This window comes from Monodon monoceros, unplaced genomic scaffold (assembly GCF_005190385.1).
Source record: "Monodon monoceros isolate NGI ecotype Baffin Bay Population unplaced genomic scaffold, NGI_Narwhal_1 Super_Scaffold_6, whole genome shotgun sequence".
NCBI classification, from domain to species: Eukaryota; Metazoa; Chordata; class Mammalia; order Artiodactyla; family Monodontidae; genus Monodon; species Monodon monoceros.
Genome location: NW_021703783.1, coordinates 74,041,048 through 74,060,815, shown reverse-complemented (window position 1 = coordinate 74,060,815; position 19,768 = coordinate 74,041,048).

Below are 19,768 nucleotides of genomic sequence, written 5' to 3'. Positions count from 1 at the left end.
ACAGAACTATGGGGAGAAACAGAAGATATAACTGCTGCTGGATATTTCAAATGTCCTTGGCAGAAACTCTTAGGTCAAGCAGACTAAAATCAAAAAACAAAAAACAAAAAAACAAAACACATACACACACTCATACACACACACACAAATGTATGGTTTATTTGAAAAAACAAATAATAAACTTAAACATGGAACAAGCAGGTAATGCATATTCATTCCAAGCAACACAGAACACCCACAAAAATTAATCATAGGACTACCCTGGTGGCGCAGTGCTTGAGAGTCCGCCTGCCGATGCGGGGGACACGGGTTAGTGCCCCAGTCCGGGAGGATTCTACATGCCGCGCAGCGGCTGGGCCCGTGAGCCATGGCCGCTGAGCCTGCGCGTCCGGAGCCTGTGCTCCGCAACGGGAGAGGCCACAACAGTGAGAGGCCCGCGTACCGCAAAAAAAAAAAAAAAAAAATTAATCACAAAGGCAACCTTAACAAAGTACAGTTAACATCTTACCAATAATGTTCTAACAAAATTAGAAACCAATAACAAAAGGATATTAAAAATTATTCTTTGTGTCCGAAAACTAAAATATATTCTACTAAAGTCATGCTTGGATTAAAGGAGAAGCTGTAAGGAGCATTAAAAATGCTTGGAATTAAAAACACTGGAAATGCTACGTGAAAGAAATTATGAAATACAGTTAAAGTAGTACCAAAAAGAGAGTTTATAGCTTTAGATACACTTATTAGAAAACAGGAAATTGAAAGAAAATAATCTGAACTCTTAATTTGTGGAATTGGAAAAAAATTAAATAAGCCTGGCGAAATGTAAGGAAGAAATAATAAAGGTAGAGACAGAAATAAAATAGAGGACATGAATAAACCAACAATGTATTATTTGAAAAGATACAAAATAGACACAGCTCTAGTGAGACATACAGTAAAACACAGAATGATCTGTGGGATTTTACACTGCACATATATTCTAAGCACGTGCAACAAGCAACCCTTATTTTATAAGAATGTATATATTATATGAGGACTTATATAACACATTTTAAGGTAGGTGTCTATGGTACATAAAAATAGGAGTGGGATCAATGATGAAAGTAAAAACTGTAAATAAAAAAAGGGTCTTAAGTGGCTGTATGGAGATAGAGTTCTGTGGCATCAGATACAGTTAGCATGGAGTCATTCAGTAATTTGTATGAGAACAGTTTGGGGAAAAAATAATAAAGTTAAAGTAGTAACTTTTTTCAGGTAGATTAAAAAGTTTGATGTTAAAAATGAAACCAATAGCTAAATAAATATATGGTTTTCTATCTTATCTTGATTTATGGAAGGACTCTGTAAGTATAAATACAATGGGACAAAAAGAGAAAAACTGGACACTTTGACGCCATTAAAATGAAACCTTTAAAAGATAAAATCTTTCTGTCCATCAAGGAGTCATTTAAAAAATTAGATACAAAAAACAAATAGGAAAGAACATTTGCAACAAAAACTACAAAAGAAAAATATCCACAATATATTAAATATTTATGCAAATAAATAATAAAACATGAAAATAGACCTTATTAAAAGTTGGGCAAAAAAAAAAACTTTTTAACAATCCATAGAGAAAATACAGTTGGCTAATAAATATGGAAAAATATTCAATCTCAGTAGTAATATAAAAAATGTAAATTTTCCATCTACCAAATTAGCAGGCTAGCATTCCCCTTGGGAATATAAACTGGTCTCCCTTCCTGGAAGGTAATTTTATATTACATGTCAAAATACTTTTAAATTTTCATATATTTTGACTCAGTAATTCCTCTTCTAATCATCTGCCTTTGGGAAAAAACCTACACATTCATCAAAGTGGGAATATTAAATTTAGCACATCCACACTGTGACAGTAAAACTTCATGAGAAAGTAGTCTCTGAATCCCCAGACTCTGACACACAGTGGGACTCAATAAATGTTTGTTAAATGGCTCTGGAATTCTACATAGCAGTTAAAAAAAGAATGAGTTCAAATTATGATATGGAAAGATCTCCTAGACCTGTTGTTAAGTAAAGTAAACAAGGTGAAAATCAGGACACACAGGATGATCCCACTGATGTTAATCTAAAACCAGTGCCAAAACAAACAAAACGCATCTCTCTTTCTCTCTCTTCCCCTTTCTCTCTCTCTCTTTTTCTCTCTCCCTCCCTCCCTCCCTCCTTCCCTCCTTCCTTTCTTCTCTCTCTCAATGCATAGGGAAGTACATGAAAATGTACACACACCAAGACTATAAGAATCATTACATTTGAGAAGGAGATGGGGATGGGCAGGGAGAACACCTCTGAAGGGAGTCTGAATGGTTTTAGATATAATTGTATTCTCAGATTAATTACCTACTTTAAAAAAAGAATGTTTCCTAAAGGATGCATATACAAAGATGTTTATGATAGCATCATTTGTAATAATGAAAAGTTGAAAATAACCCCTTAGGATAATAGATATATGTTGGCCATGAAACATCATGTAGGTGTAATTAGCTGTGTTTTTGAAGAAGAGTTAATGGGAAATGGCATGGTACATTATTAAGTGAAAAACAACAAAGATTTAATAAAAAACATATAGGCTCATCTTACAAGAAACACTAGAGAGAGTTCTTCAAGCTGAAAGCAAGTGACCGTAGAGAATAATTTGATTCCACACACAAAAAACAAAGAACACCAGGAGAGGTAATTAAGTCAGTAATGATAAGAAAGGATAAATGCATATTTCTTCTCCTATTTGAAAAGCAATTGTATACAACAATATGTATGTAATTGTACTGATGGGCATTCAGCATATAGAAACATAGTGTATTTAACAATAAGAGCACAAAGTGGGTGGGAGAAAAGCTATATTAGAGTAAGGAAACGACACCAAATCCACAGGATCAAATGAAGAGGACTGGAAAGGTAAACAAGAAGGAAAATATAACAAACTCTGTAAATATATACTTGCTCTTTTTTCTTCTCTCATATGTTATCTGCCCTAATCACCCCAGGTCCAGGCCCCAGAACATGCTGAAATTATTCAAAATAGCTAACCCTAAACCTGCTTGCACTGGCTTCCAAGGGAAAAACAAAAGGGTTCATGCCAATGTTTTCCCCTTGTTCCTTTTGCCTCCTGACTGACCCTGTCATTTCCCCCATATGTGTGGGAACTTGAGAACTATGAGTAACAAACTATCTTTTCAACGGCAATCATCTCCTGATCAAATGGCCTTACCATACCTGAATAATAATAAAACCTATTTTTTTTAAATTTACTTATTTATTTTTGGCTGTGTTGGGTCTTTGTTGCTGTGCGGGCTTTCTCTAATTGCAATGAGCGGGGGCTACTCTTTGTTGTGGTGCATGGGCTTCTCATTGCGGTGGCTTTTCTTGTTGCAGAGCACGGGCTCTAGGCGCGTGGGCTTCAGTAGTTGTGGCACATGGGCTCAGTAGTTGTGACTCATGGGCTGTAGAGCGCAGGCTCAGTAGTTGTGGCGCATGGGCTTAGTTGCTCCGCAGCATGGGGATCTTCCCAGACCAGGGATCAAACCTGTGTCCCCTGCATTGGCAGGTGGATTCTTAACCACTGTGCCACCAGGGAAGTCCTGGTAAAACCTACGTTTTAAAACAATTAATAATTTTAAAACTATCCACAGAAAAACCTCAGGCACAGATTGCATCACTGGTGAATTCTACAGATATTTAAAGAAGAAATAATACCAATTCTTCACAAACTCTTCCCAAAAAAACAGAAAAAGAGGGAAAACTTCCCAATTCATTCTATGAGGCCAATATGACCCTGCAACTAAAACCAGAAAACTCTGCAAATACTTCTGTTATATAGGTGGATGTTTTGACTTACATAAAACATCTGCTAAATTCCAAATTTCTATAAAAGCTACTGTGTCTATGATAAACTTTCCTATATCTCTCCTTGCCATTATTATAGATTCTATTAATGAAAGGAAAAGGCATGTAGAGTGAAGGCAGAAATGGTTGTGACAATGTCATTTTGCTTTTTCATTCTTCAAATGCCATCATACAATTTGTTTTCCTGTGCGAGCATGACACAAATACAATTGCTTTCAGGAATACTAAAACAGCATTTTATTGGATTTGAAGTATTGAAGGTACAGAATAAATGTGGTAATATAGAACTCTTCCGAACACAAGTACCTTAGAAGTTAATAAATAAGTTGATTTCTAGGTTCTTGAGTATTTGAAAAATAAAGTTGCAATTTGAGATTCTAAAAAGGAGATTACAACAAAAGAAAACTACAGACCAATATTCCTTATGATTATAGATGCAAAAATGCAGGAAAGTATTTGACAAAATCCAACACCCTTTAATAAATTTAAAAAAAGAAATCTCCACAAACTAGGAATAGAAAGAAACTTTCTCAATCTGATAAAGGGGATATATGAAAAAACCCACAGGTAACATTATACTTAATGGTGAAAGACTGAATGCTTTCTCCCTAAGACTAGGAACATGACAAGGATGTTCACCTTTACCACTTGTATTCAATACCATACTGCAGTGGATTAGGCAGTTAGGCAAGAAAAGAAATAAAAGGCACTAAGATGGGAAAGAAGTAAAACTGTCTCTATTTGCAGATGACATGAACTTGTATATAGAAAATCCTAAGGAAACCACTAAAAAAATACTACTAGAGCTGAAAAACGAGTTTGGCAAGATTGTAAGATACAAAATCAGTATGTAAGACCAACTGTATTTCTATACACTTGCAATGAGCAATGTGAAAATGAAATTAAGAAAACCATTCCATTTACAATAGCATCAAAAGGAATAAAATACTCAGGAATAAATTTAAGAAAAAAAGTGCAAATTATATACCCTGAAAATTACAAAATATTACTGAAAGAAACTAAAGAAGACCTAAACAAATGGAAAGACACTCCATGTTCGCTGATGGAAAGACAATATTGTTATGATGGCAGTACTCTTTCAATAGGTCCACAGATTCAATGCAATCCCTCTCAAAACCCTAGCTGGTTTCTTTGTAGAAATTGACAAGCCGACCCTAAAATTCATATGAAAATTCAAGAGATCCAGAATAGCCAAAACAATCTTGAAATAGAAGAATAACTCACAATTCCCACCTATAAAACTTAGTACAAAACTACAGTAAGCAGGATAGTGTGCTATTGGCACAAGGACAGACATATAGATCAACAGAATAGAATTGAGAGTCAGAAATAAATCCTCACATTTATAGTCAATTGATTTTCAGCAAGGGTGCCCAAGCAATTGGATGAAAGAAGAATAATTTTTTCAACAAATGGTACTGGGACAACTAGATATCTACATGGACAAAGTAAGACCTCTGTCTCATACCATTCACAAAAATTAACTGAAAATGGATCAAAAACCTCTTAAATGTAAGAGCTAAAACTGTAAAACCTTTAGAAGAAAATGTACGTGGAAATCTTCATGATCTTGGATTAAGCAATGATTTCTTAGATCTGACACCAAAGCACAGCAACAAAAGTAAAAATAAATTGAACTTCATCAGAATTTACAACTATTGTGCTTCATAGGACACTATCAAGAAAGTGGAAAGACAACACAAAGAAGGAGAGAAAATATTTGCAACTCATATATCTTATATAGCCAAAAGTAGAGACAACCCAGATGTCCATTAACTGATGAATGGATAAATAAAATGTAGTATATTCATACAATGGAATGTTATTCAGCAATAAAAAGGAATGAAGTATTGATATATCCTATAACATGGATGAATCTTGAAAATATTCTAAGTGAAAGAAGCCAGACACAAAGAGCTGTAGAACTGGATATTGTATGATTCCATTTATATGAAATGCCCAGAAGAGGCAAATCTACAGAGGCAACGCATAGATGAGTGGTTGCCTAGGGATGGCAGGACTTAGCTAGCCTGCAAAGGTATGTCTGCATTCAACAGAGATCAGCATTACCTTTAGAAGCCTTCAAGGAGTATATTGTTAAGACAAAATGGCAGCTGTGGGATAAACAAAAAGCGGCTCGTTTTAGTTTAAATACTCCCTAGGAAAACCTAAGCAATGATCTCAAGCTGGAACGAGCCAAGCCTTAGAACGGTCTAAGAGCCAGGTTAAGTATCCACTGTGGTGTCTATTCTGCATCCCTCTCATTTCTACTGTCACTTTCATCAGGCGTTCTTCTCTTAGTTACTCAGCACCCTATATTTTAAGGGCTTTTTAAAAATAATAAAATAAGATTGCACCACTGGCTCTGTTAGTCTCAACACTGAGTGATTTCAGATGCAGGGTTTGGTGCCAGTGCAGTTGAAGGCAGCAGAGCAACTGATCACCCGTGGGCCAAATAGTAATGATATGGCATTATTTTTCATCAAGAAATCCTTAAGCTTCATAGGGCTGAATCCTGAATTTGACACTCTTGGCTAAACTTGGGACTTGGTTAAAGATTAAATAAGCAAACTTTTATTTCAGTTGTATAAACCAAAAACTAAAATACAAGTGAAGACGCACTAAAAAGTGGAGATTTGGTTTTTCTGTGACTGATGCTCTTTTTTAGCAACCGATTTTGCATGTGTGTGTGTGTGTGAGACATCAACAAAAAATAAATAAATAGAGAACTGGTAAGCATACATGAATCACAGAAAATGTTTAAAACCATTTGGCTCCCCTAGGAGATGGTCAGATCGTCGGTGAATGATTTAGCATGGGAAATAGCCAGTAAGAGTAAGCGTGATTGGTGAAGGGATCTGAAAGAAACATCAGAGGTGGGGGAAAAAGTGGGACCTTCCGCTTGAGAATCTTAAAAAGATTACCTCAGGGGACTAGTGAAGGGTTGGGCTCCAACCTGCTTGCTCTAAAGGCAGCTCATAAGGTATAGATGAAAAGAACTGTAAGAAGCATCAGCCATTATGATTGCTAAGCCAAGGAGATCCTTTCGGCAAAAAACCTCTTGCTGGACCTGTTTCAGGTTCTATTTTTCATATGGAATCAAAAACAACTTTACATACTTCGTTTCTACTAAATCTTTCCCCCTGCCCCTTGTTGATAGAATGGCTTGAGAGCCCTGTCAAGAATCTCCAACAATCTCTGATGCTTGCAACATTCACGTGCTCTACACTGTTCTTTTATAAAACAACACCCTCCAGAGTTGTATGGTGATGGGTACCTAGACACTGGTGACCACATCCCTGTATAGCATCTTTTTTTGTTTGTTTATTTTTTAGAGAATTGACGTTTGCTCTTTTTCTATATATTTACATATTTACTTATTTATTTAGGCTGCTCCGGGTCTTTTTTTTTTTTTTATTCGGTTGCACTGGGTCTTAGTTGCAGCAGGTGGGCTCCTTAGTTGCAGCTCGCCAGCTCCTTAGCTGTGGCATGTGGGCACCTTAGTTGTGGCATGCATGTGGGATCTAGTTCCCTGACCAGGGATTGAACCCGGGCCCCCTGCGTGGGGGGCCCAGAATCTTAGCCACTGCACCACCAGGGAAGTCCCCTGCTCCAGGTCTTAATTACGGCATGTGGGATCTTTAGTTGTGGCATGTGGGATCTTTTAGTTGCAGCATGCAGGCTTCTTAGTTGAGGCATGTGGGCTCTTGGTTGTGGCGTGCATGTGGGATCTAGTTCTCTGACCAGGGATCGAACCCGGGCCCCCTGCATTGGGAGCGCAGTCTTACACACTGGACCACCTGGGAAGTCCCTCCCTGTATAGCATCTTACATGTCATCTTACATGCTCATCTGGAGACACCATAAATACTGCTTGGTACTGTTGATTATCCAGGCAGGAGTCAATATCCTACTTGAATTTCAAACTCTAAACAGCAAAGTCATCATGCCACTTTGAACTTATGTGGGCCTCCTTTCTAAAAAACTCAAATTGATTTTTAAAAATCTATCTAAATTAGTTATGCCTCAAACTTCCCAGAAGACAATTAGTAGCTATGATTTGCTGAATGCTTCCTCTGTGGCCGGCATCCTTCTAAGCATTTATGTTGTATCACTTTGGGTAAATCATGTATTCTCTGTGAGCTTCAGTTCATCTGTAAAATGGGGAAAACACTGGAATCACAAATTCAGTTGCCCACAGGTAGCTAAGTAGAGGGAGCTAGGTGTAAGCACTTGAGCAATTATTAAGTGAGATATACCTGGCATTCTTGGTGGCTGAATCACTAACCTTGCCTCTTCTGTAGGCAGATCCTGCCTTCCCACTTAGAGCAGCAGGAAGTGTGAGACATGCTTTCCTAGGCTCCCTTGCAGCTAGGATGTTGGCATATGAGCCAGTCCTGGTCACTTGTGAGCTCAGGGGGAAGTCAGTTAGGGACTTTTTTTTTAAGTTTTACCTTTACAAGAAAGAGAAACCAATGGGAGGACATGCTTTCCTCTTCTGGATATGTGTCTGCATGTGACATGTGTGCCTTTTGGAGGCATTGGTAGAAAGGAGGGGAACATCACAGCTGACTTACTGAAGATGTCGGGGGAAAGGTGGAAAACACCAGTGGTGGGGGCAGCAGTCCTTGACAACATTTTTGTGCCACTGTATGAACCCTGGAGCCCCCCTACCTTAATTGAGGTAATACACCCTTACGTGAAGCTATTAGTTGGGTTTTCTATCAGTCACACTGAAATCATCCCCACCTCATCTTGACATACTACTGAGGGGCATTCCTCATCTAAAGAAGTCGGCTGCACTCAGTTCCTGCTGGTTGCTGCCAGATGAGGATTTTTCAAGAAGAGCTAGGGATCCAGATTTTTATATAAAACTCCAGATTTTAAAACGTTGGCTCAGATTAAAGGAATATGTGCAGGCCAAACAAAATACACGTGGAGGCCAAGCTCAGCCCATAGACTCACTATTTTCAACCCCTGATCTACCTCTGACAGTTGTTGTGAGAACTGAATTAACTATGTTTAAAATAAGATCAGTAATAATAATAGCAAACACTCACATAGCACTTAATATGGTCCAGGTACCATTCTGCTTGCTTTACCAATCTAGTACTCATATGTAACCAGGTCTTACAACAACCTTATGGGAGATGTAACTGTTACTTCCACTTTACAGATAAGGAAAGTACGGAAAAGAGAAGTTGAGTAATTTGCTCTGGTCACACAGTCATGATGAAGTAGAGCAGGAAGGTGAGCCTGGACCCAGGTAACCTGGCTCCAGATTTCACTACTCTTATCAATACGTTATGCTTGTGAAACATTCAGTACAAATTTCTGCCCGTAATTGATACCCAGTCCATGTAAGTTCCCTTCCCCCATCCCCTCCAATGCTTTGAAGCAATTTCAAGAATAGAATTAGGGATTTGGGGGACTTCCCTGGTGGTCCAGTGGCTAAGACTCTGTGCTCCCAATGCAGGGGGCCGAGGTTCGATCCCTGGTCAGGGAACTAGATCCCACGTGCCACAACTGAGTCCACATGCCACAACTAAAGATCCTGTGTGCTGCAACTAAAGATCCCACGTGCCACAACTAAGACCCAGCGCGGCCAAAATAAATAAATACATTTTAAAAGAAAAGAAAGAATTAGGGATTTTTCTGATGCTAAAGAGGACAGCTTGGCATTTTAGATATTAATGACAGTTGTCATTTCAGTTCGGTGCCTCAAAAGCTGCCGTAATATCCAGGCAGGTGATCAGTATCATAATAAATGAAATCTATATGGACTTGACTGGAAGGTGGAACAGCTGTGATGACATTTGTGCTCAGTTTCTTGGCCACCAAACAACAGGGATGCTCTGAACATGATGAAATGTTGTATCTTCAGAAGAGGCCACCAACCTCCCATGGTGACTGCCACACTCCCAACCAGGACTCCTAGGTAGTGTGGACTGGATGGGGGGAAAGGATGGATGGATGATGGATTGGCTCCAAAGGTACACACATCTGCATATACAGGAGACGATGTTATTCTGACTCTTCCCTTAGAGTCAGTCCCAAGATAGATAGTCTCAAAGCTAAATCCATTTGGTGTAATTAACAACTGTAGTGCTTAATCAGTCATAACCAAACATTCCCTAAAAATGGGCTCTTAGAGAAATGATTCCATTGAGAGAAATGCAACTCCAAAAATGTTCATAACAGGGCTTCCCTGGTGGCGCAGTGGTTGGGAGTCCGCCTGCCGATGCAGGGGATGTGGGTTTGTGCCCCGGTCCAGGAGGATCCCACATGCAGCGGAGCGGCTGGGCCTGTGAGCCATGGCCGCTGAGCCTGCGCGTCCGGAGCCTGTGCTCCGCAACAGGAGAGGCCACAACAGTGAGAGTCCTGCGTACCTCAAAAAAACAAAAACAAAAACAAAAATGTTCATAACAACATTGATGGGGGTGGGGGTGAGGGAAGTGTGGGAAAGCCATGCACCCAAATGTCCAGCATTAAAAAGTACATTTTGGTACAACCATAGGGTTGACTATTAGATCACCATTAAAAACATTGTTTACAAAGGATGTGCAATAGAAAAATACTTATGAACCAATAATAAATGAGAAAAGGACACAAGTTGTTTATACAGCATATATCAAAATGCATCATTTAAATGAATTTTTCTTAAACAACAAAAAACACTGAAAGTGACCCATATACTACACATAAATAGACAAACCAACAAATATTTACTGATTACCTACTAAGTACTGTAGATGCAAAGCAATGACAAGAAACAAAAAAATTACTTCCTGTTTCCAAGATCTTTCAAAATAATTAAGGAGATGAGATGCTCTCTAACAATTACATCGTAAAGAAATTAGGTGGTAGACGTAGAGAACGAACGTATGGACACCAAGCGGGGAAAGCGGCGGGGGGGTGGGGATGGTAGTGTGCTGAATCGGGCGATTGGAATCGACGTGTATACACTGATCTGTATAAAATTGATGACTAATAAGAACCTGCTGTATAAAAAAAATAAATAAAATTTAAAAAAAAGAAATTAGGTGGTAGTTGGAATATGAACAATATGTAACAGTTGCTATAATACTCAGAGGAGAGAAAGATGACCTCTGGCTGTGGTGATCCAGGCAGGCTGTGAAGAGGAGAAGTGGGAGCTGAACCAGAGGTTTATCGGGATTTCAGGGAGCCAAAGGGCATTCCAGGCAGGAAGGGATACAGAGTCTGTACTGATGCAAGTATGGAAACATGCAAGTTATGTTTAATGTGATGTAGGGGAAAGAACTTAGGCCCTGAGCTGGAACCCTGGCTCTGTGATTTCTCCTGAATGACTTATGTTAACCTCTGAGGTCATAGGTTTTCCAACAATAATGCATCTTATAGGATCTTCGTGCGGATTAAACAAGATCATTTGTATAATATGCCTGGCCCATTAACTTGTTAAATGTTAATTTTTTTGATATCTCTTTCTCTTTCTCTTCAGCTGTCTTTGTTCATTCATTCATTCAGTCAGTCAGTCACTTAGTCAACCATTCACTCATTCGTTCGGCACGGGTTGAGCACCCATCTTGTACCAGCACTGGGCTGGTTATTGTCTGTCTGCTCCTATCCAGTTCCACTCCACACTCATCCCTGCCCTGTGCTGTGCCCCAGGAGCCTGACAACCGTGGACCACATCACCCAGCCTCCCTTGCCCTCTAGCTTCCAGCTGGAAACACTGGCAGGAAATCTGAGGCCAGGAGGAGAAAGAAGTTGGGCAATTTACCCCGTGTTCCACTTCCTCCCTGTCTGGTCTTGGGGGTGGTGGGTAGCCCCTCTTCCCTAGCACAGCTCCCAGCTCGTGTGGGACCCAGCTCCCTCCGCCTGCCCCTTCACACATGGCGGGGGATGACAATCCCTGGGGCCCGCACCATGTCTTGTGGGCTCCCTTCACGCTGTACATGGTCTCTTTGTTCAGTCCCCTCCAGTTAAACTCTTCTGTGCTTGCTGCTCACTGGGACTCTGATATACATGATGAAAAAGGCAGACAAGTCCTTGCCTCCTACGTTAATAGCCTCCTACAAAATAGCCACAGGTACTAAGAAGAAAATAAGGTAATGTGATAAAGAATGGTTGGGAGAGGCTACTTGAGGGGGATGACATTCAAACAGAGACCTAAAGGCTGAGGGGGAGTCAGCAATCCAAAGATCTGGGAGACCCCTGTTTCAGGCAGAAGTGCATATGTAAGAGCGTTAAGGTGAGGACAAGCGTGGGGTGTTGGAATAATAAAAAGAGGCCAGTGGGGCTGGAAATTGGTGACCTGGGGGGTGAGTGGTGGGAGGATGGTCAGAGAGGCAGGAGGGGCCAGTCAGTGCTGGGCGTGGTGGGCCGTGGAAAGGGATCTGGACTTAAGGACTAAGTATATTAGGAAGTCTTTGAAGGGCTGCAGGTTGGGGAGTAATTTGAGCCATGTTTTGAATCTACAGTCTTCTACTGTGTGGGCAATGGATTGTACATCAGGAAAGAGTGGGAGGTTATTGCTATGGTCCGGGCCAGAGTTGCTGGTGGCTTGAACTAGAGTGTTGGCAATGGCAGTGGAGAGATGTGAATGGACTTGAGATCCATTTACACTGTGATCCTGAGGTATCAAAATACTTTAGTTTTTCCCAACCCGTGTCCTAGATCCTTGGAGGATGGTGAGCACACTATATATTTTTTATTAATTTATATTTTCATTTTAATGATTATATATTTCAAAATTAGATGAACATATCCTGGATCATCTAGTAGTATGATCACATAATTTCAGTGACTCCGTGTCATTTGGATTCTAAGACCTCCACAGCACCAAATGATCGCCTACAATGACAGCATTTAACATCGTGTGACGATTTTATTAACACATAACACACACACACAGAAAAGTACACCACTCACAAGTACAGAACTCAATACATTTTCACAAACTGAACGTCTCCATAACCAGCACACAGCTTAAGAAACTAACACTCCAGGAACCCCTCTGGCACCTTCTCCAGGCCACTCCCCACCCCACCCCCAGGGTAACTATCACCCTGATTTCTAACACCATAATTTAGTTTTGCTTGTTTTTGAACTTTACATGAATGCAGTGATGAGAGTTATGTAAGTGGGATGAAGCAGACCTCTAAAACTCCCATCATGGTGTGTGAGCAGCATGGGATTCCCACCAGGGACGGGCCCTCAGTTTCAGTTCATGCTTCCTGGGCATTGTGATGAAGATCTGACCTCAGAGACTAGAACCCAAATTATCCCCAAGGCGTGAAGCAACCTCATTAGCCTGGATCCCCATCAATGGACACGGTCCAGCACGGTCACATCAGTAGCGCTGGCTATGTATTAGAAGGTCTGTTTATCATAGCAGTGGCTGTCATGCAGCATAATATTTTCCCACACCTTTGATGAGTCACGAGATGTTAAGAGTAAAATAGTGATGTCTTGACTTTTGTCCTTGCTTTCCCAGGCTGCACTCCAGCAGCTTTCCCACGTCCAGACCAAAAGGTGTTTTCATTAAGCCAGATGAAAAGTCCAGCTGAATCTGCCTCTAGTCACATGTAGGCCCCGACCCCTGCTCCCCCTGTCCTTCATTACACTGCCAGGGTCAAAACAGGGAAGCAGGCAAGATTTGGTTTTGATGCTCTCTTTTGCTCATTCCAATTCTGGTCCCTCCCATTAACTCCAGTGACCTCATGCCTCCCACTGGCCCCAGAGTCCCTCACCGGAAACACGCACAGCCCTACCCATCATAACATAGCCCTCCCGCCTCCCATTCTCTCCCAATTCTGCTTTCTGCTATGTGACAATGCGTGGCATCAGCTTAATCCAAGGAATGCCCATGATGGTTTAGTAGAAAGAGCTCTGCATTTGAGAGTTAAGAGGCCTGGTTCTAGTTCTAACATTACATCAGTTAGGATAGTTAATTAGCTGAAAAGTGATAGAATTCAACTTAAGCAAAAAACAAAAAATCCAGTACTGAATGAGTGCCTTCGGGGGTCAGTGATCAGATACAGCTATATCAGGGTCTCCAACAACGTCATTAAGACAGACTCACTCTCTCCACATCTTGGCACTGCTTTCCTTGGCTCTCCGCCAACAGTCCTATCCTCCCAGCAACCCCAAGGGAGCACATGAATTTCTCTATTCCAAGGTCCTGAAATCAAGTCTCGTTAGCTTGGATTGTCCTCCTGGGAACACATGTCCTGATGCTCTGGTTGGTGAGGCCCAGCTCACTTGCTCATGGTGGATTTGGGGGTAAAGTCAGCACCACCCAAAATGCTAGAAGTGAGAGTGGGAAGGGCTGGTGCCCCAGAAGGACTGAGGCCGGCAGCAGCCACATGCATCCTCTCCAGTCATTAATTAATCACAAGAGTTTGACAAATCTTTCCACCTCTGGGACTGGTTTCTCAACTGCAAAAAGAGAGGGATGGACCCTACAGCTTCTAAGATCCCTTCTACTTTAACACTTTATGATTCCACCTAATTTCTCATGGGCATGCTATGTAGTGTTTTTACCTCTTAGAGAATAATTTCTTAATCCAATTAAAATGGGGCACAGCAGAGACTTAACCACCGATGTGATAAGCCATTTGGAAGGGGCAAGCCCCACCATAGTGCAGGCCTTCCCCATGCTCTCTGCAAGATCCCTGCCCAGTGACCCCGTAAAGAAACAAGCCAGAGAGGCTGGTGCCAATGGAGAGAGAGGGATGCAATCGGAACCAGCCATTCATTGATTAATTCAACCAGTAATTATTATGCACTTCCTGTATCTCAAGCACTGTACTAGGCTCTGGGAATGAACGTGAGCAAGGAACAGCCCCTGTTCTCTAAGACAACAGTCTTGAGGTGGGCACAGACAAGCAAACCGCTGATTGACAGTTCAGAAGGTCAAGGGCTGTGGCAGGATGGTAAGGTGGCTCAGATGACGGGCACGTAACCCACTAGGAGATAGATAGGGTTGAGGGCCAGGAGTTGAGAGAATAATCAGGGACGTTGTTTCTAAGGAGACCCTGAATAGGGTTTGGAAGGCGAAAGAGAAGAATTTAGCCAGTTGAGAAAGGCATTCACAATGCAGCAAGTTGGGGCAGTCTTGGAGCGTTGCAGTTTGTTGCAAGAGGCTGCCGCTGTGGAGTTTAAATGGCGCAGTGGCAAGAGGTGAGGCCAGGCTTCACGGTAGGGAACTGGAGTACCAAACCAAGAAGGTGGATTTTTATCATGGAGGCACTGGAGAGCCACTGAAGGATTTTAAGCAGGAGGGTAACACAATATCTCTCATTTTTACAAAGGATCTACCAGTATCGTGTGGGGTCAGGGAGACATAAGACCAGTTGTCTTCAAGAAATCTGTGATCATACCATTATAATGATAGAGGAAGGACTTCATGCCCAGTATCTGACCGCTTGCTTCTGTAGTTTTTGTGTTATGTATGTCTGTTTATTCACACTTCACCTTGCTCCACGTAAAGCTCGCTCTTCAGAAAAATGCCTGCACCTGGGACAAAGACTTTTAAAAAGCCCATCCCTGGTCTAAAAATGCTTACAGGCGATCTGTAAGTCTCTGCTGAAAATCTGACCACACCTCACACCTGATTATAAAACAACTCAAGATCTCTGCAGCCCCCAAATATTATGACAAGGATTTAACAATCCATCAGTATCCAAGGGGCAAACCTGGGACCTTCTGCTGGCTGCTCAAGGAGCCTTATGGGTCTGCCTCCTGCGGAAAGGAGAAAGTTCTATATTCCTCAGAAAATTGCTCTGCACAAAGGAAATCATGGCTCCCTGCACACCCAGGCTTGAGAGGAGATTATTCCTAATGGCATAAATCCTCAGAGCATCACGTGTCTGGAAGAAAAGCAGAGATGCATCTGAATGCCAGGGCTGCCTTAGACCAAAGAGAAACAAGGAAGAGTACTAATTGAGCTGTGAAAACAACATCTACCCAATCAAACTAAAACGTGGTCTGGAGAACAGGTGGCTTCCCAAATCTGTCACGAATTAATGAATAACTGAAAAAATGGCTGATTTCCATAGAAGTCTGACATTCTCACTCCACTACAAGGACAGTCAATTCTTAATCATGCGGGATAACAGGGACCTTTGCCAAACATCCTGCAGGATGAGGAATAATTTTTTAAATTTATATTTGGCTTGGAAGTGCATTCCTTTTTTTTTTTTTTTGGTACTAGCTTTAACTTTCAAGCTCTGTTTCACTGAAGATTAAGTAGCAATGACAGTGACCATGACAATCTCTCCTTAGAATCTGTCACAATTTTCAAAGCTTATTTATATCCACTGTCTCATTTGAGCTTCTCAATAACCCAACTCAGTGACTTGATTAGCAAATGCCTACATTACAGAGGAGGGACTGAGGCTCAGAGACGCTCCACAGCTACTAAAGCGGTCTAGCTAGGTCTTGAACCCAGGCTTCTAACTTGAATCCAGGATTTTTTCTAGGAGGGGGTGAAAGAAGCCAAAACAAAACAAAAAACTGGGTTGCAAAAATAAGTGTTGACTGCGAAGATTTACATGAGGATGAGAAATTAGTAACAAAGAGGCCATTTTTCATGTGGACTCAAAATGTGAGTTCTCGTTTCTTTTTTTTTTTTTTCTATTTGTACAAGAGCTTTGTTGTTTTAAAAGGCCCTTTCTTCTCATTCAAAATGAGCAAATACCTTCTGACAGCCATGCAATTAGCAGGGCCTTCAGATATTGATTTCCTCTCGGCATTACCCTTTTTCATAGGGCTCCACACAGGCTCCTGATAGAAAGGAAAGCTGGAATTTCTGAATTGGCCTCTGAAGTAATTTAGCTGTTTCCCATCACCATCTCTCAGCTGCATTCCCAAGGCTTCTTCCTCCCTCCTCAGCCACATCTAAGGGTGATTGCTAGGCAGGGATTCTAAGGCAGGGATTTTAGAAAGGGGAGGGGGAGCGGAAAAGGGACTGGGAACATGCAAGGAGAGAGGAATGAAAAGAAAGAAAATCAATCCCTGGATGGAAATCCAACAAATTCTTGTGTAAAACTTATATTTCCCCTTGAAGAAAGGAGAGGGGTTGGAGCATAAAACAGAAATTACCAATGATACTACTACCATGATTCCTTCACTCATTCCACAAACATTTACTGAGATCCAGCTGGTACCAGGGACTTTCATAGGCTCTGAGAATGTACACAAGTGGCAAACACCAATATAATCCATATCTTTATTGAGGATACAGTGTTCCCCAGGAAGCTGACTCTGAGACAGATTAGAATGCATACATCATATTACAGAGTGCTCTTAGGATTAACATCCATGGAGGGAAGGAAAGTAAGCAGGAGTGAGCCCAGAATGCAGTCAAACTATGAAACAGTCTCAAGGGAAGACTGGGCCAGCCCTACACAGGGTTCTAAAGAGGAATGACCTTTCAGAGCTGTTCCCAGGTGAGTGAGAGGCCAGGCCTTCACACCCCCATGTAGATCAATCATTGAAAGGGGGTGTGGCCTTGGGGGAGCAGCTCTCTTCAGCTGAGGCAAGGCCAAGGGGGTCACACTTCCATCAGTGGAGGCAACAATAGCCTTTAATCCTGAAGGTGGATCTGAGTGGCTCATCAGAGCCTCCAGCACATAAAGTCTGGTAGAGGGGGCAGCAGCCATAACATAATCACAGAAAAATGTATAATGCACTGTGATTGGTGCTACAAAGGAGAGGTACATGGTACCTTGAGAAAGTGCAACCAAGATTAAAAGGAGGGGTTGGGTTTCAGGCATGGGAAGCACATCTGCCAAGCCCTGGATTGGGAGGGCATGGGAAGGGAAATAGGTTGGAGAGCTTCTCTGAAGGGAAAATGGTTGAGCGCTCACCACATGCCAGGTGTATGTTGGGCACTTTTGATACATCCTCTAGCTCACTTCACAACAACCCCATGAGGTAGGTTTTGTTCCCAGGTCCTTCTAGCATCTCTTGAGATCAAAGAACAATATTCCCTGGAAATATGTGAAGCCAGAAGTGACAGGCCCGATGGTCATGGAGTCAAAAGCACAACCAATTGATGGGGGCTGAGATCAAACTAGCCAGTTCTCTGAGCAGAGAGAGGAGTCATAAGGAAAACAGAGACACAAGCTGACCTAGGACTCCTTTGTCGAATATGAAAAAGGAGAGCAATCAATATAAACTGAAGACCAAAGCAAGGTTTACTAAATTTACACATAATAGCATTGATCATTATAAAAAAATTCAATACAATTTTAGATTTGATTTACTCCTACATTCATTTAGCAATGTTGCATTTTGGGAACTGCAGAAATCAAGTAGACTGTGCTGAAACATAGAGTAAAATGACTCTCAAGGCAACTAATAATACATTGTAATGAAAGAGGATTTTAAAAGATATTTTTTGGTAAACAATTATGTAGCTGATTTCTATATCTGATGGGTGCAAAATCTGTTGAAATAAGGCAATCTGCAACACAAAAATCACATTGTGACAATTTCTGTTTTTTCACTGGAAAAGCTATGTATATGTAAGCAAAATTTGCATAGCAGAAGTCCCCACTTGAGTCTTTGCTGTGTCTACTGCAGACCTATGGTAATATCGGCCAGAAGTGCACATCTTGGTGGGGGGGGTGGGTGGCGGGGGGCATTAGAGAGCCTCCCTGGAGAGAATTCATCCCAAACTAAGGCAGTGGGAGCCTGGAAATCTGTGATTTAAGAAGACAGGATTGAGAAAACCTGTTTTGGTGTCAGACCGGGGTTTGAGTCACTTCCTAGCTATGTGACTTCAACCAAATTACTAAGCCCCTGCTAAGCTTCAGTTTTCTTGTCTATAAAATGGGCTGTGAGAACGCCTGTGAAGTTTTGAAAGTTGAGCAATTCTCAACATTTAGAAATGGAACGCAAAGCATGGGTATTAATACGAGAAAGTTCTCTTAGTGCTACTAAAAGAATAGTCCTCAGACTCACAGCAGCACCTTGCAGCTTTGTTAGAAATGCAAATTATCAGGCTCCATCCCACTCCAGTCCTGCTGACTCAGAATCTCTGGAGGTGGGAGCCCAGAAAACTGGGTTTGAGCAATTCTCCAGGCAGAGTGACCAAGCGTCCAAGTTTGCCCCAGGCAGAGGAGCATCCGTCGAAGACGAACTTCCAGTGTGAAAACTGCAGAGTCCAGGGTGATCTGAGATGGAATGGTTACTCTAACTCCACATGATTCTCATGTGTGCTAAAGTCTGAAAACCACTGCTCTAACATATGTATGCATATTTTTAAATTAATATAATACAGTGGACAACACACTTGAAGATTTCAGTGAAGATTTCCACAAATCCCTTGGGGATGGCTATGAATTACTGCTTTAAGGTAAGCCAATATGTACTCAGCATCCTTTACAGGTCAAAAGTTTGGACGGATGCCCTTTGTTTTACCTCTGTGATCATACAGCATCCTCAGGGAGGTAGGTATTTTAATCCTCACCTAGAAAAAGTGAGATTTAGGGACTTCCCTGGTGGTCCAGTGGTTAAGAATCCGCCTTCCAGTGTAGGGGATGCGGGTTCGATCCCTGGTCGGGGAACTAATATCCCACATGCAGCGGGGCAACTAAGCCTGCGTGCCCCAACGAAAAGCCTGCACACGCCGCAACGAAGGATCCTGCGTGCCACAACTAAGACCCGACGTAGCCAAAAAAATAAATATATAAAAATTTTAAAATAAATAAATAATAAAAGCCACCGTAGTCAAAAGAAAAAAGAAAGAAAGAAAAAAGAAAAGAAAACTGAGATTTAAAGACGTTAGTAACCTGCCTATAGGATCACCAGTAAGCCCAAGGGTTTGGGGTTCAAGGATGTCACTTTCTAGAACCTGTGTTGGTTCCATTAAATCC